The 24209-nt window shown below is 40.6% G+C and overlaps 1 protein-coding gene across 4 annotated transcripts in view; it reads left to right on the top strand.

Annotated features, from left to right (window-relative positions):
- The window catches only part of LOC127370171 (transcription factor 4), a 237152-nt gene that overhangs the window by 5714 nt on the left and 207229 nt on the right, over window positions 1-24209 (top strand). The gene's annotated exons all lie outside the window — the stretch shown is intronic.

Here is a 24209-nt window from a genome sequence, read left to right as displayed (position 1 = left end):
CTGTTTTGCTTCGTGGATCACTTTTTATTTTGAGGAGGCTTGAAAAATTGCAGGGTTTTTTTGTAAACTGTAACTTGCTCATGTATTATTTGGTGTTTTTGTTGAGCTGGTTGGTGCTTTCTGTACTAAAATGCTGCTTAAAATATCACGTTGTATAAACAGTGAGGTGGCCTGCTGATTATATGGCTTTCATTACCTGTTAAACCATCTCTCAATGCTTCATTGCCGTGTCCCAAGCCCATTGATTCCTACCAAAGATGTAAAGAGTATTTTTCTAAAACAGCCGGTCACTGTAGTTTACGCTACTCAAACAGGAGGAAGTAGTGCTTTTGTTGGGGACTGTTTTCAGCAGCGGATTACCACACATTGGGTGCTGGATTCTGACCAAAGAGGTTGAATTTCATAGTAAGGGACTATGTGTAACGTTTATACCCATTTGTTCTGTGCTCAGGTGTAGCTTGCACCTGCGTCACAGTGAACGACATACTGTTTGAATGTCGTGGTGTAAAGTAAGGCCATCAGGAGACGATTTTTCTTTTCTTTATTTTGGGCCAACGCGTTTTGTCTTTCAGCTGCTCAAGTTCATTCCTGAAGGAGACTTCCTGTTTTTCTGATTTGCTGCTCTCATTCTTTCCTGCCTCTGTGTGTGTTGTGGAGATCAGCCCACTGTGTTTTTCTACACAGTGGTGTTGTTGGTGTGGAACAGGCACAGTTTGGTTTCATCAGTGGTGGGACACGGTGGCTTTGACTTTGAAATGTTATGGGTATGAGTGTTTAAAAGTGAGGTGAAGTTCTTTGTTTTTTGTCTGTGTTTCATTCAGTCAGTAAATAAGTCACATGTACAGTAAGTAAGTACACATTTGAGGTTGTATTATATATATATAGCTTATGAAATATTATCTTTTTTAACATATATATATATATATATATATATATATATATATATATATATATAACTACCCAATACGTGTAGAGCTGAATCCATTAGTCGATTAATTGATTGGTTGATTGACATAAAATAAATTGCCGTTTATTTTGATAAGACATTTTTCCATTTTTCATTTAAATTAAGATTAAGAAAATATTCAGCAGATTGATTCATAATAAAAATAATCATTAGCTGTTGCAGTCCTATACCTATACAGTACGTAATGTGTGATTGATCCATTCGCTCAGTCAGTCAGGTAGTCGGTAAACGTTCTTCGTGTGTCAGTCAGCCCTTCTTTCACTAACACACTGAGCCCTTCATTCATTCATTCATTGGTCCCGTCAGTCTGGAGGCCAGTGAGTGAGTTCATTAGTGAAAGAGTCCGTCAGTATATAATTACTCAGTGTGTTATTGATTGATTGAGTCGGTCAATCACTTAGGCCACATTCAGACTGACTTCAGCCCTGTGTGAAACAACGATGTGTCATGGGGTATTAAAAGGTGGCTCTCGTGCTCGACCACAGTGCGACATCATCCGACAAGGTGCTGACGTGCAAGCATACATTTGGGGTGGATTAGTTATACTGTTATGTGAACGTACTGTTGATCTTGTGATCATCGTTACTAAAGATCAATTGCAGCTGTGAGTTGCAAAGTTGGTGAGGTATATTTATATGTATCTATGTATGCATATATGTAGGTTTAAATCATTGATCATGGAGTGCAGATGCAATGTGGACTCTTGCTCATATTCTGTGTTTTGTTTTATGTTGATTGCTAAGAGCTGTTGTTGGGCAGAAACCTTGTATGTCTAAAATTTCAACTGGAAATTAAAAAAAACCCTGTGTTTTTAAAGATCCCCTCCAGACAAATAGTCAGCTTGGAACAATAATGTGTGTCTGATATGTTTTTTCAAAAAATAAAACGTAGCATTTCCACATTTAAATCCTCAAAAAGGCATATACTACCTCATTATAAATTCCAGAATCTCTGAATATGTCGATGTTTTTTTAAAGACGTCTCCTCCTTCACTGTAAAGTCCATTCTCAGTGGATGTGCACTGTTGGTTTCAAGTTTCACACTGTACAAGTTGCATACTGGACCAGTATCAAGTGATGAACAAACAGACTTCCTTACAGATAAAAACAGCAGACATGTATGTACGAGTAATGATAATAAGTACTATGCTGTCAGATTCTCCTCCTCTCTCCTCCTGCTGGCTCTGTGTTTGGATGTAAAGTTTCTGTATTCGACCTCTTTGCTGTGATCATACATCAGGTTGTAGGTCATGCCGCAATTTCCCTCATACATTTCCAGTGTTTGATTGCACTGTATGTGTGTTCTATAACATCCTCCGTCCATCAGACCAGGAGGACACTTTCCTGGAAGCTGTTCACAGAAACCAGCCGGGTCGTTTGTGTTGCTCCCGCTCGTGTTATTTGCCTCTAAACGGCGTTCGGAAGCCATTTTGTTTGTTGGCTGGAAAACAGAGAGATGTCGAGACGTCTTCTTTGTTTACTGCTTCGTTGTGTGCTTGTTGTTGTTGTTTGTGCACTGCGGTTTCGGCGGTGTTGCTTGCTCCCATGCCGTGCATACAAATGTGAGGAAGGACGACAAATGTTACGATTTTTTTTTTTTTTTTGGGGGGGGGGCTCATTTTTTGTAGAATTTGTAGCGGCTGCTAGGCCTCGGTTTGCTGCTTCGATGTGTATCTTCATTTTGAGATTGTTGTTTTTTTTTCTCTTTTGATACTGGAACACACACTGGTGTCACACACGCATGCACTTATCCCTGTACACAAATCACACTCTGTTTCTCGCGCACACACATCTAAACACCCTCAAGTACAAGATGCAACACACACACACACACACACACACACACACACCCGCACACACACACTCTGCTCACCCCTGCTGTGGCTTTCTGCAGGCCTCGGCATTTTGATGAGCCCGGCGCTGTTTGTGAATGCAGCTAATTAGAACTCTATAGACCTACACAACCATGAGAGCAGCGGTTTCAAAAAGCTGGGGCGAGGCCAGAGCCTGGGACACACCAACACTGAACCGGGTCCACACAGAGGTTAAAAAGATACATTTGATGAAACGTCATATTCATATTTACTCCTGTCAAGTATTTTCTTCTCGAGCTTAACACTTATCTTATAGTATCTTATCGTATCAATTAATATCAATTTATTTGGTATTTTAAAAACCCAAAACAGAGTAGCTCTGGCTCCAGGCCTAAATTGGACTTCTGGCAGCTACTCAGGGGCCTCCACGGGGGCCCCAAAACTGGCAAATATGAAGGTGAAAAAAACCTTGTATGTAAGATGTCAACTTTTAATGAATTGTTTTTATTCTAGCTGGATGACGGCATGTTGTTGGTGTTATTATCCAGATGGATTTGAGAAAGGTTCATGACCTTAAAGGGACATTGTGTAGGAATTTCTCCCATCTAGCAGTGAAATTGTATTTTGCATTCAAACGAGTAGTGCTCTCTAGTGCCTCGCGTTTTCAAATGCGTATTGCAACTACGGTAGCCGTTATGTACCAAGATCATGATGATGAAAAAACCAGTGTCGTGACAGCAGGTTGTAGGATATGCAGTGTTTTGATGACATTAAGAGGTTTATTGAGCTGCAACCTCATTTGTACCTACTTTATTTAACATTTAAGCCATTTGATTTCCGCCACAAATAGTTATATTCCAATGAATCTGCCCCTCCTGTCCAGTATGGTTGTGACTGATAGTTTACTGAACTTAGCAGGCTCGGCTTAACATGTGAATACAGTGGGAGTGCGTTTCCATCCTCCTGTTCTTATGCACACTTTCAATTTTCACTTTCAAAACGCTACAAAATCAAATCGTGAGCTTAGTGCATCGTTACATCCCAACAAATGCCTCTTGTGTCTTTTGTTGTCTTGTCTTTTATTAGTATGTGTAAATGTTTTTTTGTTGTTGTTTTATATTCTTATTCTGTTAGTTCTGGGTTTCTGTTTGGAGATAGGCCTTTATTACTGTGTTAAAGTAACTGTGGTTTAGGTTTGCCTTATAATACTTATATAGTTTTACTCTTCTTGCACTTATATTTGGCTACATAACATAACATGGAGGCTCTCAGGCTATATATATTATATAAAACCTATATAAATTGTCAGATTCACAAAATCCCTCTCATTAAAGAATTAGACATTGGATTATTTTCATATTTTCATGAGGATTGGGCTGGTTCGAGTAAAATAAGCCAGTAAGTATAGAGGTTTGATAGCCAGCACTACTCTACAGCACAGTGTTTTAGATGACATCCACATTTAATCTCCTATGTTATCAGAGGTCTTTTGCCACAATGCAGAAATTCCCACACACAAAGAACACACATGCTATAATGAAATAGGTGGCGGTTTCCAAACAGGGCTAAGGAAGACAACATCAACAGCAAAATTAGGACATAAAGGAGACAAGAGCCTGGATGAAAGCGAGAAACACAAAGTGTTGTGTAAAAATAACACGTCAGTCAGACAGAGAGGCAGAGGAGTAAAAACAGGTTTTAGGATTTTCTTTATCTGATGCTTTTGAGGGATAAGGAGTGACATTTTTGTCCCAACGCATCTCATGTGAGAGGTTGAATTTTGAAACGACAAGCTTCGCACAATGCTGTGAATTAATGTCGCTTTTGAAGCCCTCCCCTCATTCGATGTAAGTCCTCGTATTTTTGGCGATAAATTCACCTTAGAACACAAAAGCATCTAAACATAAACGCCACACAATCCCCACGAGTCCCGGCTGACACGCTCAGCCCACGGTCATCGCCAACCAGGAAGTGGATTAGGCGTTTTAATTATTGGGAGATTTTGCCGGTGTTGTTGTTTATTTTGGGATCATCCCTGGAAAGATAATGCACACTTCAAACTCTGTGTGTGTTTCTAATCTCCTCCTGGATGAAGCCGTTCAGCGAGCAGCTTCACTCTGCCTGTCAAAACCACTGCCACCGCCACTCGTCTATTTCAGGTTTTGGCTGGTTTTGGTGTTTTTTCTCTCTTTTTTTCAACGCTGTTATAACCTCTCAGATCCGCTGTTTGTCTCCCTGTCAATGGTGTTGGAGGGGGACTGAGGTGTGTGTGTGTAAATGCATATGTATAGGGGAATGAGTGTTGAGCATAAAAATGTGTGTCTGAGAGATTTGGAGAGATTTTGTATGTGTGTGTTAATGTGTGTGTGTCTAGTTGGGACCAAAGAGGGGGGATGGGAAGGCAGCTTTGGGGGCAGGAGGGCAAACCATCATCCCTGTTGCCATGGAACATAAAGTTGGCAATGAGAGACAGAGGAAATGTTTCCTCAAGTGTCAGCAGAAAGAAAAAGATAAAGGAAGGAAACAAGGAAGAAAGGAAAGACAAGAGGGAACTAAAGAAGGAAGAAGGGAAAGGAAAAAAAGGAAGGAGGAAAGAAAGGAAAGGAAACCAGAGAGAAAGAAAAAGGTAAGTGTAAATAGGAAGAAAGGTAAGAATGAACTGCTAAAGGAAGAAATGAATGAAGGAAAAATGAAAAGGAAGGTTTTAAGAAAAAGGAGGAAAAGAAAGGATAAAAACAGTAAAGAAAGGAAAGGTAAGAAGGGAATGACAAAGAAACAAAAGAAGGAAGGGAAAAGGTAAAAGGAAAAGTTATAGGAAGAAAGACAGGAAATTAACAAGAGGAAAGGAAGGTAGGAAGGACAGAAGGAAAGAAGGAAAGTACATGACTGCTTATCCCTGAGAACCATCCCAGCCGACAGTGGACAAGAGGTGGGGTCCGCCATGGACAGACAACCACTCACACTTACATCGTCTATGTATCCCAGCTGCAACCCCATTGGTTCCTACTTGAGACATAAAACTTTTAAACAGCTCACAAATGTATAGTTTCATTTAAAAAGAAGGCTCAGTAATTTCAGAAAACTGCTGGACGCTGTAGCTTTTAGCAAATGTTGCTCACACAGGAGTAATCAGTGAATTTGTTGGGGACTATTTTCAGCGGCGGATTAAAGTAGGAAGCGGAGAAGTAATCTACTGCAGTTGTTCCCAGCGTTGGCATGGAGATGTCCCTAAGAGTTGTGAGATAAATCTGAAGGGCTGGGCGGTATGTTGAGTCAGGATTTTAATACGGATATTTTGTGAGATCAACGTATATCATGATAAGGAAATTATATGCAAAGTCATACGTTCAATTATCAGTCAGTCAGTTTTCAGTCGTGTTCTACTCCATACATCACATTAGACCAATGTGTCAAACAAAAACTAACAAATGTAACTATAGTTTGATAAGAATTTTGTTTACAGCATTTAGTTAAATTTCAGTAAAGAACTTGCTGAGCTATATCTGACAGGGTGTGAGAAACTGCATAGTTTGACATCTTCAGGAATCTAGAAATGATTCAAATGAATAATCTGAGAAGGGAAACTAACTCTTTGGTCAAAGTTCTCACAGCTCATAGGGGATGCATATTCCCATGGGGTCAAAAGTAGCAAAAAAAACCCCCACTGAACTACAGTGGCCATGTTAATGAACTAGTAGTTTTTTGACAAGAATATAAGATAGAATAAGAATAAGATACAATTTTGGTTTTTTGACACATCTTAAAAACATCAGCTCTGAAGGAGACGATCACAAAATCAATAAGCTTTATCCTGCTGTATATTATTTCTGTCCCACCTTCCACCTCTCCCTCTTCTTCTTTTCCTTGTCAAAGCCAAAGCCAAACAGAAAAACGCAGCAGCGCTGTCGCCTCTGCCAGCGAGCTTCACACATTAGCAGAGAAATTTGGGCACGCATAGATACAGCCCCGATGGCATGCCTGATTTTTGTTCCCTTAATTGGCATAGCTTATTAAGTCACAGTTCACAGCGGAGAAAAAAAAGGGGGCTGCTTTAATAATATCCCCTCTCCCGTTTGATTTGATGCACTTGTACCGAGACAGATAACGCGCTTCAACGCAGCGAGCGACGCCCCCACCGCCACCCTCTTGTCTCTATCCAGTCAAATCTGCCTCCGTTACGCCTGTCACTCAAAAACACCCCGGCTGATCGCTTTCAAAATAGAGATGGAGAGCAGGAGCCAGTTGCTTAATACCTCACCCTCCCACCTTCTCTCTGCCTCTGAGGCAGTTAAATTGTCTCGTTTCCCCGGCAAGGAAATGCAGAACGACTCACAAAAACACCCAACCATGCTCTTAATTGTGGTGCGGATTAGGGATTAATAGGCGTTTTTAGCCATAATGGCAAATATTATTAGCCCCATTTGCTTTTCTAATGCTAATAATGACTCTGCTAATAATGGCAGTGATTTCAAGGTTAGCGTTTGTGAGAACTCGGCGTGGATTTGTGTGTTGTTGTTTTTTTCAAAGCTCAGGAGATTGACGTGCCGCTTGCTTCGACGGGCCGGCTCGCTACCGAGTCGGAGCTCCATATGTTTTCCCCAAAGACAATGGTGAGCTGGGCTGAGCTGTTAAGTTTAGATTAGTTCATATTTTGTTCCGTTTGGTCTCTTTGACTTGAGTTTAATTGAGCTGAGTTGTTTAGTTTGGCTTGTTAACTTTTTTTCGGTTGGTTGTAGTGTGTAGTGTAAGTTTCACTTTGAGCAGGGCTGCATTTACCATCACAGGGCAAAGAAGTAAGCTGTGGGCCTTAGAATGAGCTGTTTGATCTACAGAGCGAGCAGGTCCTCATTTATGGAGTTGAACCACGTTAAACCATGTTTCTACAGTAACCCAGAACGGACAAACCAAACACTGGCTCTATATAGGGCCTTTTTCAGTGGTTTTGCAGCCACTGTAACCAGTGGCTGCAAAACCACTTTGTAACCCAAATGGTTACAAAGTGCAACTATACCACTAAATGCCACTAAATCCTACACACTGGTCCTTTAAGACCCTTAGTTTTTCACTTTTCAGTTGTGTCTCATATTCTTCAACAAATTTGCAATCAACCAAATTACCACAAACCAGTTGACACACAATAATGGCTTGTTTGGGCCCTTTAGAGACTGGCATCCCATTGCAGCTGCCTGCTTTGCCTGGCTGGTAATGCAGACCTTAGTTTGAGGTCAGCTTGAGTTTGTTTAGACTGATCTGTTGTGGCTCCTTTGAATTTTAAAAAGTTATATTAGGTGAGATTTTTGATTTTATAATTATTTTTATATAAAATATTTGGCCCTCCAAGTACCACCATTATGACCCACGTTAAAATACAGGAGCGTAGGCTGACCCTATTCAGCAGAAGACATTTCACACTTCCTAATAAGGAACCAGTTCAAGAACCAGAGCTCATTCTTCTCCACACTTCTCTACCCAGTAGTTCCCATTTGGCACCATGATTGCTTGTTGTTTTTGAACCACTCATTTTACCTCTGCTTATTATCTTACTATCACATTTTCGCTTGTAACTAATCATGAATGTATGCATGCATTATTTGTACCACCAGTGGAATGTGTAGCCATAGCTTGAGAACCAGTGATACCAGTAAGCTTAGTTTTGATGATTTGCAGGTTGAAAGAGTTTAAAAGTGGGCCAGATTTGGTTGAAAATCTGTAAATTACCAGAACAATACTTTGTTGGCTTTAAAAGCTGAGTTTTACCTATTATAACTAGATGTCAGAATCAGCTAAAAGAATAGAATATAAATGTTTTGTAGCAGTGTGCTGGCAGTCAGCGTCCATGTTTTGCTCTGACGCACTTTGCAATAAGTTGACTAAATGTCGACAGGCAGCCAGTTTTTAATTGCTGGTCTTCATCTGCTTTTGGCTGGAGTCAGAAGTTACTGTTTTAGAAGCATCTGTGGTACACCTGCTGCATGTTACCTGTCTGCTTTCTGTGTTCAAAGTATAAACCAGTCATTAACTGTGGAGAGCTGTTAGGAAGACAGACAGCAAAGTGATTTCTATACCTTTCCATAGGTTGAATATGAACAAAGTCTATATGAAGTATATAATATATATTATAATATAATGTTTGACAATGCAAGACCTTTAGCCTGATTTGTGGCGTTTTATTTCACCTCATTATTCAATCTGATATTGTTTTCATATTAGCTGTTTCCTGTCAATCGATGTAATTTTCACTTGACATACTGTAGAAGTTGTGGTAGCAGTATTATTATTTCTGGAAGGCGACCTACAGTTGAACTATACAGCTGCAACCATCTCATTCACACATTTGTGGCCATTTTTCTGGCATTGCACAGGAAGATGACAGCCCCATTCTTAATCCTGCCCGCAATTCTGTTATTGGCTCCATTGTTTTTCCAACTGGGGAAACAGCTGGCAATGAGTTCTCACAGCACTAGACATTACTGAATCACAAATCAGAGATGTGGGGATGGAGGTCGGGAAAAAGGCTGTAATGGTCACTCATCAATAGCTAACTACCACCATGCATTGCACACACAAAAAAGACAGGTAAATAAAGATGGCTGCCAGAAGAGAAGAATGTACCGAAAAATATTGTCCAATTTTTTTGGTTGTTATCAACAACAATTTGACTATATCAATTACACCTTATGTTAAAGTAGATAGATAGATAGATAGATAGATAGATAGATAGATAGATACTTTATTTATCCCGAGGGAAATTCAAGATCAAGTAATTCAATATTACCTTTGACTGGGAGACCAGTGAAAGGTAATAGCTTTAGGGATGGCAATATCAGTTGCCTGGTCCAGACAAAAAGAGATCTCAACAATTCAAATTTGGTACATATATTCATTGCCCCGAGAGGATGAATCCTAATTACCTTGGGATGCGTCGACATTTCCGCCAACATGAGGTTGACATTTGTGGTTTTGAGTTAAATGTCACAGTGACCATTGAATGGATTGCAAGGAAATTTGGTTTTTGGTGGTGACCAACATCATCAGGACCAAACCATTTCCCATCAGCCTCAGCTGTACTTGTACTGTGTCTAGTATATGTTAGCATGCTAACACACTAAACCGAGGTGGTGAAATGGTAGACATGAGATCTGTCAAACATCAGCATGCCAGCGTTGTCATTGTGAGCATGTTAGCATGCTAATGTTAGAATTCGGGTCAAAGCCACGCTCCCTTTTAGTCTATGAGTTATTAGTTACATTCACAAGTCAGCGTCACACAATCGCTTCCATGTTTTCCTCGTTAAAAGGTTTTCTTTGGGGAGTTTTTTCTTCCCCGAATCGAGGGTCTAAGGACAGAGGCTGTTGAATGTTGTACAGATTGTAAAGCCTCTGAGGCAAATTGTGATTTGTGATTTTGGGCTATATGAATAAAATTTGACTTGTCTTGACAATCTGCTCGTTTCCTCTCCTCCAATGAGCTGAAGTTGACTGAATACCTGCTCCTCCCCCCCCTGTGGTGAACATGGTTTCAGTCCTCCATCTTCAGTATCTTTTGGTTGAGCCTATCGGCTCCGGTCCCCCTTGTCACCGGTAAAAAGCCCTTCTCCCTGCTCTGCGGTCGGTCTGTGACGTCGGCGAGGTGTCGTGTGTTGTGGCGCTCGCTCCCACACCTGTTCGCTCGTACCGGCGGCAGTGGCGGCACAATCGCAGTCACCGTGCCTAATTACCCAGTCCTTAAGAAATAAAGAGACAGGGAACGTCAACCAGCCTGCCTGGCAATTACAGCGGCGCTCAACACCTCTCCGCAACAAACACCACTCCAATTAGAGACAGCCAACTTATTCTGGGAGGCGGCAGTGTGTGTGTGTGTGTGTGTGTGTGTGTGTGTGTGTTATATTGTGTGTGTGTTTGTGTTTATGCTTGTAAGTGCAAGTGTGTGACAAGCTAAATTGTTTTGGGAGTTTAATGTCGCCATTGGAACTTGTGTGTTTGTTTTTGTGGTGTGTGTGGCAAATGAGGGGTAAGAATGTGTGTGTGTGTGTGTGTGTGTGTGAAGGTGTGTATAGGTGTGTGTAGGTGTGTGTGTGTGTGTGTGAAGGTGTGTGAGTGGCTAAAGGGAAGGCAGAAGAGGTGTGTGCTGTTGGGTGAAAATGGTGGCGGTTAATTGAGAAGACGAGGGTTTGGGAATCAAATGTGTCGCAGTCGGAGCAGCTGATTCCACCCACGTCTTCGTCCTCTTGCCCCGTCACTACTCTTCTACCTCCTTCTGTTCTTCATCCTGTCCCTACTACTCTTCCCCGTCAGCCTCCTTCACTTCCTCCCTCTCCTTCTACTTCCTCCTCTGCCATGTTTTATTCTAACTTCCCTACTTTCCGTGCTCCTCATGCTTCCAACTCCTTCTCTGTGACTTCCTCCTCGTCTTTCTCTTCATCCTACTCCTCCTCTTCCTCCTTGCAGTTGTCACCCCATCAATCCTCCTCCTCCTGGTTCATTCTCACTCTGCTCCTCTTCCTTCCTCTTACTTCCTTATTCCTTTTGTCCTTTATTCTTCAACCCTCTGGCCTCTCCTCAGCATCCTCCTCCTATTTCATCATCTTCTCTTCCTCATCCTAAACCTACTCCTCTTCCTTGGGAGCTTCCCTCCATCCTACTACCTCAGTTTCTTCCACTTCAGAGTAATTTCCATCTTATCCCTTCTCTACTTGTCATCCTCTTCTTTCTCCTCCTTGTTCATCCTTTCTTCCTCAGCATCCTCTTCCTCCCCACATTTGCATCATTGCTCCTCCACCTACTCCTCTTACTCATAAGCCTCCTTCTCTTTTTTCCCTTACTTTTCATATTTCATCCTCTGGCTTCTGTTTATCTTCCTTTATATCCTTCTTCTGCCTCAGCTTCCACTTTTCCTCTTCCTCCTCCCTCCTCTTCCTCGTTGCTTTTCTTACCTCACCATTCCTCATCCACCTCCGCTTCTTCCATATATTCCTACTCTTATCAAACTCTTCTTTTCCAGCTTCACCTCATTTTTCAATCTCGGTCTTTCCCATCTCTGTTCTGTACGTCCGTCCATCGTCATTGTCCATTTCATGTCTGTCCTTTATTTCTTCTTTTGTCCTGTTCTTTCTCTTCCACCTGTCACTCCTCATCCTCAATTTTTGTCCAGTCTCTCCCTCCTGTTTTCCCTATAATATTCTTGCTCCTTTTTTCCTGCTTCTCCTCATCATCCTTGGTCTCCTGTTGTTGTTCTCTCTCTCTTCCCCTTCCACTCATTCATCCGCCTCCTCCTACTCCTTCTCCGAAGTCTCCAAGTTCAGCTACACCAGCAAACTGTTGTTGACTCACATATTGTCCTCATAATGTTGCCAGTTACTGCAGTTTTTCTACCCTTATCGAGGCTCTTTGGGTACATTCAGTGCAAAACATCCTGTGGTCATGTGATTTTTTTATTTTACATTTCCTTCCAACCTTTAACATTTACTGTTTCTTCCTGCTCTAATTCCACATTTCCTATTCCAGTTCCTCCTTTCTGACCTCAATGCAAAACACAAGCTTCTACACTTAAATCTGACCTCTGACCTTCTTGTATTTGTCAGAATCCTGAGATGTACTTCTTTTTTAAATTGTAGGACAAAAAGAAAAAAAGTGATAGAAAGGGCATACAGCTATTAAAAAAAGAGACAAGGATGCTTTTCACCAGGAATAGAATAAAGCAGCCTTGATGAAAATTAAATTTTAACTGATTGTAATTGCTTTAATGCATTTTGCATTCCAGTTTTCAGGGTCTTAAAGATCCAGTGTGTAACATTCAGGAGGATCTATTGGCAGAAATTGAATGTCACATTCATAGTTTTTATTTTAGTGTATAGTCACGTGAATATAAGAATCATGTTTTTGTTCCCTTAGAATGAGCCGTTTTTATTTACAGAGGGAGTTGGTCCTCTTCTATGTCCGCCAATTGTTGAACAACCATATTTCTACAGTAGCCCAAAATGGACAAGCCAAATACTGACTGTAGATAGGGCCATTCATGTTTTTCATGATATAGTCCAATATTTTAGGAAATATGCTTATTGGCTTTTATTTTTTTAGAGGTCGATAACACTCCGTTTACCAATCAGTGAGTAACCTTTCAGTCCATTTGACTTAATGTTTGCAGCTCCTTCCACTTTTGCAAAAAGTGAGTGTCAGTTTATAATTTTATTTCCTTTTTCCAAATCCAAAGCAACCGAACTACAGGTGTGAAAGTGCCTTAAGGCTCAGAATGTACCAACTGTATCTTCATGGCTCTTATATCCCTGGAACATAACCATTCATATACAGATATCTGCCAAGTGCGAAAACTGTCCTAAAACATTGTGTTGTACAACTTGCGTGCCAAATGTTGGCATTTTCGAGGATCCTTATGTATCCTGAAAATAAAATGACTTTGATATGCAGTGACTATGCCATGAGGCTGTAAATAAAGAGAGTGAAAACTGAACACAAATTGCATAGGGTTCAAATTCTGCATCCTCTGAGAGAAAGGATTTGGAAAAGGAAGAGGAGATTAAGAGCAGGAAGAAATGGAGGGAGAGGAGGGAGGATATGATGGAGATGGAGAGGAAATCACATAATACATCACATGCTGGTCGCCACTGAAGAAGATGCTATAATACATTTGATTGGTTTTTTAGATGTAATGCATTTTACTTCCATTTCTTTTCCTTTTTTGCCGCTTGCATCAAAACAGGATTTTTATCTTATATCACAGGAATTTATCAAGGCTATCTTAGCATATTCTAAATTAAAAACATCCTGTTTCCTCCCCATTGTCATCATATGCTTCCTCTTTATCCTCAATTTTTTCTTCTGCCCTTTCTCCTCCAAGTTGTTCACCTCAGACTAAATTCAAAGTGAATTTGCAGATTAGCCTGTTTAACTTATACTGTCTTTGTGTGTTGTCTCAGAATCTGTTTGCTGAACTTAATGTACAAATATGATGTGAGTTGACTTGCCAGAGACACACTGAACCTTCACACCGCAGAGATCAGTGGGTTAAACCATCTGTTTCAGAGTTAGGGGTGGGATAGAGGAGGGAAGCAGCGCGATGGTTCATCCCGGCTTTTGTTTTATTCTCAGTCTTTGGCAGCACTGGCACCAGAGTGGCACTGCCAAGTCCCTATGTGTGTGTGTGTGTGTGTGTGTGTGTGTGTGTGTGGAGGAGATATATTTTCCAACCAGCCCCCCTTTTCCTCTGACACACACACATACACACACACACACACACACACACACACACACACACAAACACACTGACATACGTGCACAAACACACACACACAGACTGTAAATTGTCTGGAACACCCCTAGTGCCATCTGGTCTTGTGACGGGCCAGACACTGTGTGTGTGTGTGTGTGTGTGTGTGTGTGTGTACTCTAAGTGTGTGTTCATGGAGAGAGAGAGAGAGAGAGAGAGAGAGAGAGAGAGAGAAAGAAAATGGAGAGAAGTGTGCATGCATGTTATGGTCGTGTGTGTGGCATTATTGTGTTTTTTGTTCATCCGTGTAAAAGAAAAAAAGAAGAACAAATACGCTCTTCAAAACACACACTTTCTCTCACACACAGTATCAGCAGTAAATTTATGCCACCATCTCTGGCTGTGTTTGTGTTAATTTGGATCTCCTTCCCTGACGTTTAATTGGTGTTTTGGTCCAGCGTGAAACTACTTTATTTCACACAGTCCCAGTGTGTTTTTTCCTGTTTTATACATTTTTCTAATGGAGTTCTGCAGCACAGGAGGGAGGGTTTGTAGATAGGAGCCCTGCTGAAATCCACTTGAGAAAGACGGTGACTCTCCACAAGCTTTAGTAATACATCTCTGCAGGAGATCTTGACCCTTGACCTCTGATGTTTTGGATTGGATTCTGATCTTAAGTTTTGTCGCCAGAGAAGATTCATTTTGACTGGCTCAAGCTGTTGGAGGTGGGAGATTTGATGGGAAGTCCAAGTAAAAGTTGTTTTATTATATATGTTTTAACATTTATTTATTTAAAATTGACATCCAATAGTCATATTATTACTCTTTCAATATATATTTTATTTGTACTATTCTTTATTCCTATGTTTGATCTTGTTCATGTTTTACACCAAGCTGCTTGGTACATTTACAGTTAATTCTGCAACGGTTTTAGTGCTTTGCTAAAATGCCCACTGGCAGTTATTGATAACAAAAGTCAGTGTTGCTTAAGAAAGAAATGAATGGTTGGTCTGTAGAGTTCAACCAGCAGCTTTCCACTGAACCTCTAACCCTGTCAGTAGTATTGCCTTTCTCAGGGGAATTGAACCTAAAACCGTGGCAGTATTCGTGGCTCTGACAGGGGAACTGAGCTTCAAACTGTGAACATTTCATTGATAAAATAGAGAATTTTGGCAAACAGACACATGTGAATGTAGCAAGGAAGGAAAACTGACGTGAGTAAGACAGGTCAGATCTTGACTGTGTGTGTATGTGTGTGTGTGTCTGAGACACATGTGGGTTGACCTGAGGAGACCAGACTGCTTCTTCCTCATTGGCTAAAGAACATCTGGCAGTCTGTGTGTGTGTCTAAGATACCACATTGATCTCCCCTCTCACATTCCACACTGTCAGGACTCTGAATAGCAAGAACTCTTCACTCCAAACATTTCTCTCCCTCTCTCCCTCTCTCTCTCTCCCCCTCGCTCTCTTTTTCTCTATGCTCTCTGACTGTCTCTCTCCCTCACTTTTTCCTCTTTTAATTCTTCTTTCTTTTTCCATTCTTTCATTCTGTCGTTGTTCCCTCGGACTCTTCCTAGCTACTCTTTTCCTTCTGTCTCTCACCAACTGTCTCTCTTCCTGTTACTCCAGTTTAAACTGCCCTCTCGTTCACATTTTTCTTCATTAACCAATAACCTATGGCTAAAATTGTGATCACAATTAGTGTTTAATTAATTGTGAACATCAACATCAAAGAATTTGACAACAAACTTGAACCTCAATGTTGACTTACACCTTACTTTGCCACACACCTTGAATATTAATCGTTAGACTTGTGCATTGAAAGGAATTTTGTCCCAGCCTTGTAAAAAATACTTTTGAGACTGGAGACTTTGAGACTTGGACATATAAAGGACTTAAGAAGTAACTTGGATTCGCCCTGAGATGACCTGGCTTAAGACTTGTTTCAGAAATGTTTTAAATCTCTTTATACTTCACTCAGACTTACCCCAAAGAACTTGATAAGTCACTTCGACTTCTTTCCGAATGATTTGAGACTTAACTCTGGCTTGTCTCAAACAACTCAAGATTTGACCTTAAACTTGATCTGACAAAACTGAGAGTTGACTTGGAGCTGCCCTAAAGGACTTGGTAACTGACTTGGACTTATCTCAGATTACTTGAGACACACTTGACTTGAACTAAAATAACTTGACACTTGTTCTGACCTGGGACTTAAGTTGGACCCTGAAGAACTTGAGAATTGACCTGAACTTGTCTTTCAGTGTTGTTGCTATGAAACATGACTTCTGCTTGTACTGAATAACTTCAGACGTGACTTGGACATGCCTCAAAAAGACTTGGCTTGAGACTTATTTCGGAAATGTGGCAAATCTCGTTAGACTTGACTTGGACTTACCCCAAAGAACTTGATAAGCCACTTAGACATGGCAGGAATAACTTGAGACTTGACTTTAACCTTGCTCAGACAAACTTAGATTTAGTATGGACATGCACTAAAGGGCTTGGTAACTGACTTCTACTTGTCTCACATCACTTTAAACATAACTAGACTTACCCTGAAGGTCAAGAATGGACTTGAGCTTGCCTCAAAATCACTTGGCATGGGACCTGTTTGTCTCAAATCTTTTTAGACTTGACTTGGACCAAAATCACTTGATAAGTCACTTGGATTTGTCTTGATTTACTTGAGACTTGGCTTGACACTTGCTCTTATAAAATTTCAGACTTGTTTGTCTCAAATCACCTAGGACCTGACTTAGACTTACCCTAAAGAACTTGAGAATTGACTTGGACTTGTCTTCAGTAACCATGAGACCTGACTTGAACTTGAGCATGAAAAAAACTTGGAAATAAGCTTTGTTTGGACTAGTATAAGGCTCAGAATTATGTTTTCTTAATCTGGCTGCACTATGCCAAATTATCCATGTATAATGAACAAAGCAAAATGTTAATTGAGAAAGTTGAGAATTACTGTTGTATTTTAGGCTGTTTGTCTTATTTGACAGCTTTGTGTCTGCAATAACTTCAGGGTGAAACCTTCACTTCCAACCATTTTTTTTAGCCTTTGGTTAAGAGGACGTTAAAGAGGACATTACTTCGTTTTTTGTTTTGTTTTTTTTCCCTTAGACTTTCCTCTTTTCTCCCATTTTCCGGCCTGCTGCCTGTTGGATGGCCATCCTTCGACAGCTTGAAGCCATTTGAAGGACCAATTATCCAATAAATGCGGCTTTATGAAGTTGTTTCCCTGCTGCTGTGTTCTTGGAAGGCAGAGGTGTATATCAAAAAGATTTACAACACTGGAGCTTTAAAAGAAATAACCACCATTTGGAAGCATGTGACACCTACTTGTGCAAAACAAACATAAACCCATTTGCATTATTGGGCTTTATTATATCAGTTGCCAATCCAAAACTAAAAGTCAGTGGTCGGAAAAAATAAGAGAAGAAATAAAAGACTTAATCCACAAAATGTTAGACTTGCACTACACTGCCAAATGTATATGGATACCCAGACATTACACCCATGTGTGATAGCTGAACATGTCATTCCAAAACCCCAGGCGTTAATCTGCTGCTATAACAGCCTCCTCTAATCAGTAAAGACTGTCCACCATATTTTGGAACCTGGCTGCTGGCACTCATTCCCATTCAGCCAAAGGGAGCATCAGAGAGGTCCAACATGGATGTTGGATGATGAGGTCTGGCTCACAGACGGTGTTCCAGTTCACCCCAATGGTGCTGGATGGGGTTGAGGTCAGGCGACCTTGCAGGTCAGTCAAGTATTTCTACGCCTTAGAAACTTAGAAACCCGTGTCTTTATGGACCTGGCTTTGTACACAGGGGCATTGTCATGTTGAAACAGGAGCAGGTGTTCCTCAAACTATTGCCACAAAGTTGGAAACACACTATTTTAGGGCTGTTTATTGGCAAGAATCTGGCAATACAATACATTTCACGATACAGGGGTTTTGACAGGGAAAACTGTCACAGTATAAAGAGCGCACACACATATACAAAAAATAAAGAGTAAAATCTTTTTTTTGCAACCAGGCCTGTGGGATCCTGGAACATCCAACATCATAGCCCTATGTTTACAACACTGTTATCTAGCAGTCACAAAAATCGATAGTGTTTGATACAATATCACAAAACAAAATATTACAATGCCAAATGGTACATTTTTTTGATATCTTGCACCCCCACACTACTGTCTAAATATCATTAGTTGTTGTAGCAATATGATTTCCCTAAGGGGCCTATACCAAACTAATGTAAACATCCTCAGGCTGAATTTTTGTGGACACCTGTGTTCATATAGAAAATGAACTTAAGGTAATTCATATTTTCTAAGTTTTCAATATTTGTTTACATTTCATTGATTAATATATCACCTCTGTTGATTAATTTTGTGTCTTTAGGGTTCAAAACATCTATGATCAAAACTGGCTGCTTTTTTAAATTGTCTGGCGACCAAGCCATGTAACCAATGAGGGTTTTCTGTTATAAATTCCACACTGCTCCTGCTCCTTTTCCTGCATTTTTGTTGATTTAAAGATTGCAACCCCATTTACTCAAGAGCACTAACTGTTAAAAAGCAAATCCTAACACTTACCCTAAACCCTAAGTTGTTCCAAATGAAACCGCTTCACGTTGTATGTGTCTCTTGAAATCCTCAGCTGATTAAACATACACTGGATGTAATACATGCATACAGGGATGTACATATAAGGGACTTTTTTCTTTTTCCACTGGCGTAACTCTTTCAGACAGAAGGCTCTGGGTGCGGCCAGAGGTTTTAAATACTTCAGTCCGGACTAAGGAAGCAGAACTAATTGCTTCACTGACTCTGTAAGAGGGGAGGCAAGGCGAGACCAGGGGTCTGTCACTTTCACATGTGTGTGTGTCGGATAATAAGTCAGCGAGCACGAACTGAGTGTATTTCTGTGTTTGTTTGGACGGCGAAATTTGATTAAGACCACCTTGTTGCCATAAATTAATTCTTCCTTGTACCTTGGAAAATCTATTATCTGTGTTTTAGAAGCAGGAATCTGGAATAAAGATCGATAAATCTTTACTATGAAGCACGGCCATATTTTCAGGAAAACAGGCGCTCCACTCCCTGTTTCCTCAATAAACTGTTTCCTTCACTGAGTGAGTGTTTAGGCTGTGAGAGCTGTGGAGTCCTTACCTTTTCTGGTGAATAGGATGTACGCTGAATTTCAGACATAAATTTGAATTCAACCTTTGTTTGAACTCAGAAAGACAGATGGAGGAACAAGAGCATGTGTGTATAAGTGTGTTGCCCTTAACATACAGGAAAGAAAACACATGTTTAGCCTCGCTTAGCACAATGACTTGAAACAGGGGGAGATATGCTAACCTAGCTCCATCAATTAAGGAAAAAATACACCTTGCAACAACTCCATCATTTGATTTATATGATCTATCTTGCTTATTGAATAGGTTTAGAAATAGAAACCGAGACATTGTGGCTTTAGCAAGAACAGAGTGGAACGGAACTGAATTTTATTGTGGCAGCACTGGAGCCATTTGTTGACCAACAACTGCTGGGTGGTGCAGTGACAAAAGTCCTGTCCTCATAGTGGGGTTGCCAGGTTTCAGCTCTGTCCTTTCTCTGCTCAGACTGTTCCTTTAAGTACAAAACATTGCCAAAGGTATGTGGACAACCAAACAATAAACCCAAATGTGATCAGTAGGCTGCTAAAACAGCCTTCACTCTTCTGAGATGTTTTTCCACCAGATGTTAGAACCCGGCTGCAGAGATTTGTTCCCATTCAGACACAAGAGCATTATCGCCGTCCAACACTGATGGGTGATAAGGTCTGGCTCACAGTCAATGTTCCAATTTATCCCAAAGATGTTGGCGTTTGTTGAGGTCAGGGCTCTCTCAGTCTCATTCTTGGACACTAAACTGGGAAAACAGGCTGGCTGTGTACATGAGGGCATTGTCACATTGAAAAAAGCTTTAAACACAAACTGCTGCCACAGAGTTGAAAGCACACTGTTGTCTAAAACAGTGTTTTTTTCATGCTGAGTTAATATTAGACCACATACCTCCAATTTGAGGGGATTGGGTCTTAAGGAATCCCCATAGAGTATTTTGTTTTATTTTTAGGTTTTGAAGATAATATAAAGTCTTCATATAGTCTTTCAGTGATCAAACAGTCGAACTAAAGTTCCAAAAAATGTGATCAAAGTTAAAATATTATATTCGTCTCCTTTGGTTGGGGGCCCGTACAACCCACTCAAGGACCCCTGATGGTCAGTTTGAAATCCACTGGTCTAAAATATCACTTTATGCTTTAGCATTAAGATTTCCCTCCACTGGAGATACGGGGCTCAAGCTGTGAGAAACAAGCTACTATCCTATATGTAGATGTATGTGTATGTAGGTATGTGTGTGTGTGTGTGTGTGTGTGTGTGTGTGTGTGTGTGTGTGTGTGGTAGCATGCGAGCCTCATGTGCACGGACGGTCTCATTTGGCAGCCTGTCTGTACGAATGTAACCTGACCCACACACACACCCACACACACACACAGGCGTTCCCACACTACCTCTCTCTCTCTCTCTCTCTCTCTCTCTCTCTCTCAGATGTAAGCCTTTTGTCTGCCCTCGACCTCTTTTTTTCTCTCCTCCTCAGTCGTTGCAGGTGTTCATCATGAGGCAATAAAACAAGTAGTGACTGTTCTCCGTCCCAAACACGGCCCACGCTCACGCGGCTGCAGACCTGCTACCCCCAGCCCTGCTCCGCATTTACTCAGCTCTTTTTAATTTGTACCTCTGCGTGTTTGAAACATGTGTGTGCATGTGTGTGTCTTTAAGTATATATGTGTGAATGAATACGCGTGCAGTGGCAGCCATTTTGCATAAAACTTAAAATATTAAGGCCTCTGCAGAAGTTGCTGTTATTGTCCATGCAAAACATTCTGTATTTAAGAATTGACTTTGGGAGAGAAGCACATTTTAAAAATGAGTTAACCCTGAGGTGGCATGCTGTCTGCTGTTAAGGATGAACTGGATTGTAGTAATTTGTTGGTTTTGATGCAAGCTCTCTCAGCATTTTCACTAATGTATCAACCGGGGCTCCTGACATGAGAAAGTAGATTTTGAAATGATTCTGCTGCTCCACTATCAGCCTGTCAAACTTCCTGCTCTGGACACTTTCTTTTCTCCTTAGTAGTGACAGCCTTATCACTGATTCAGGGTTGTTGTGCAATTTTCAAACAATCTTTTGCAAGGAATTACAGAAAACATCAGTCAGTTTACATAGTTTATAAGCTTTTTTTTGGGATGACAGATTTTTTTAAGGAGCCTACTGCTACAGGACTTTATGTGTCCTAGAATTTAAGCAAATACAGCTAAATACTTTTTATGCCATAGACCAAACAAAATTCCGGACAAATGAAGGTTGTGAAACACAGTGTTTATATAAGGTGGTGAATGGCTTTCTCAGCAGATGTCAGCAGAGATGTGATTGGATCCTCAATAGCAGGTCCAGGGTCGGTCAAAATACATTATTGATATGGTACAATGACTTATCAGGCTGATTCCAAATCAGCTCTTTAACATTTCATTGTTATCAAAAAAAATGAGAGGTAGGAATCATTGTCCATCATACAAGGGCACACGTACGATAATTAGCGTAAACCTGGTAATACTGATGATGATGTTTAGAAGGTATAAAGTTTAACATGTTCATCAATTTAGTTTGATAGCATGTAAGCACGCTAACATTTGCTAATTAGCACTAAACATAAGGTTGAGCTGAGGCTGATGAATAGTTTTGTAGATATTTGGTGATAAATCACTTCATCCAACTAACTACAATTTAGATTTAATTGTGGGGAAACATCAATGTCTGAACCAAACGTTATTGCAGTTGTTGAAATATTTCACTTACAGACAAAAATGTCAACTTCACAGTGATCCTACAAGAAAAGTTAAGGGAACAACAGATTCATTTGTTGTCATGAATATCTGTACTATAATTTCATGCAATAGATTTTGAGTTCAGTCACTAGCGATGGCTTAAAAACCCATGTACGACAACTATTACTACTATATGCATGTATTACTTTGTATTAGCTTTGCCTTTCGTACTCAAGCTTAACCAGTACTGGATTTTTTGGGTTGATGATATTTTTGGAATATATTGGCCTATACATATGTTGTTTTTAACATAAAAGCGTAAAATGAGCATGACATTTTAAAGTTGAAAAATTAGCCTCTGTTGGACAAACTTTGTAATTAAAACACTCTAACCTCAAGATATGTAGCTTATAATGTAAAATAACCTTGAAAGAAATCAGCTGTTTAATACGCCTCTGTAGAGGAAATGAAAACACTGCAAGAGTGAGTGATTGGGTGAGCTAAACTGAAACTCCAACTGAAACTTGGTGCCATATTTAAAGACTAGTTTACTGGAACATGGTGTACATATAGGCCTATATGGTAAAGTAGAGTAATAACAGACTTTGATGTGTGTGCGTCCTGCAGGATCCTACTGCAGCTCTGAACCACATGCATCGCTGCACTGTGACTCAGTTTGTGTTTCAGAATGGAGTCTCATTTCTAAAAAACCTTTTAGATTTAGATTAGACGTGACCTCAGAAACTATGAGCTCTGCTATCTGTCGTATACAGTCCTCAAATCAGTCAGTGGGTCAGAGATCATGTTAAACTGTTGTCCTTCCTGAATCTGCCAGTTGTTTGATTTTGATTCTCCACTGCTTGGTCACTCAACTCAACTCTCCCCCACCCATATATAACAAAAAATAAGATTTCTCCTACTTTCACTGGGATTTCTTTGTCTGTTGTGTGTGTTTGTGAGCTTGCATGAATGCACTTTTTGTTCAGAGCCGTCATTTGTAGTTTTTTTCTGTGTATGTGGGTGTGTGTGTGGGTGTGTGTGTCTCTGTCTGTGTGTGTTGTGCGTAGACCAGACCGCGGTTCTCTTAATAGTAATAATGTGAAATGTGAAGCAGCAGGTTCTGTTCTCTGTTAACATAATGATTGCCGTTATAGAGTCTGACAGTCACGTGCGCACACACACACACACACACACACACACACACACACACCAGAGTTTACTTTCCATGTGATTCGCAGAGACAGCCTTTCCCAACCTTGTTTGCTGAAGTCAGATTAATCAAATTTAGCTTATCTGTGTTTTTATTTTAAAAAATGTGTGTACCCGCCTTTTTATGCTAATAGTAAGAATAGATTAAGCTACAGACTACGTCATAGCTAGGATCACAAAACAAGCATGTTTGCTGACATTTAGTGTTTCTCACACAACAAACGTAAGTTATTACCTTGTGAAACTTTTGCAAATCTCCTTTTGAATGGTCTTCTTTATTGGCACATTCCTACCTCCTACAGCAGGTGACTGTCACCTGATGTTTCTGCAGCTCTGCATAAATGTGTGTTATGTCACCCTGGCGCTCGTAGCATGTATGTAGTCCTTGTCAGTGATGTATTATGAGAAATCGATGGCATCATTGCATTAAAGTTAGCCACCTAGCGCATTAGTCAAAGAAGTCTCAATGTTCCCAGTTGTCCCATTGTGCAGCCTACTCCACATGTGCATTAGTGTGAGTGATAACTGGTCATTTTTCCAGCTGGAGGTGTCTTATCAACAGTTTTCAAATGTCTCTGTAATAATAGTAGGAAATGATGTTTTATATCGTTTATAATGATCAGCCCAAAGTTGCAGTTGGTGTCCTCTCAACCGCACATGACTGACACCAAAACACTCTCCACATGTTGGACGAAGTCAGAGTTTGTGAGCTCTGTCGAAAACCATCAGGAAGACCAGCGGCCTGTTTGGAACTTAATTCAGTTTTGTCTTCATATGATGTTGTCATTTTGAACAATGGAATACACAGACACACACACACACATGCACACACATGCACACACACACACACACACACACACACACACGGACGTGCTTTAATGTGTTTAGACAGAGCAGCAGAGCTCTCCTTCGTGCGTGCCCAGACATGTATTATGTGGTTTTCAAAGGGGAAGCCTTCACTTTAGTGTGTGTGTGTGTGTGTGTGTGTGTGTGTGTGTGTGTGTGTGTGTGTTTGGGGGGGGGGTGCACAAGTGGGTGTGGGTGTTTTCTTGAGATCAATGAAGTTATAGAGTGCAGTGGCTTTTGACTCCACACACACACTCTA

Source organism: Dicentrarchus labrax, unplaced genomic scaffold, assembly GCF_905237075.1.
Source record: "Dicentrarchus labrax unplaced genomic scaffold, dlabrax2021, whole genome shotgun sequence".
In the NCBI taxonomy this organism is placed as follows: domain Eukaryota; kingdom Metazoa; phylum Chordata; class Actinopteri; family Moronidae; genus Dicentrarchus; species Dicentrarchus labrax.
Note: the sequence above shows the minus strand (reverse complement) of the source record. Positions and strands in the feature narration are given on the sequence as shown.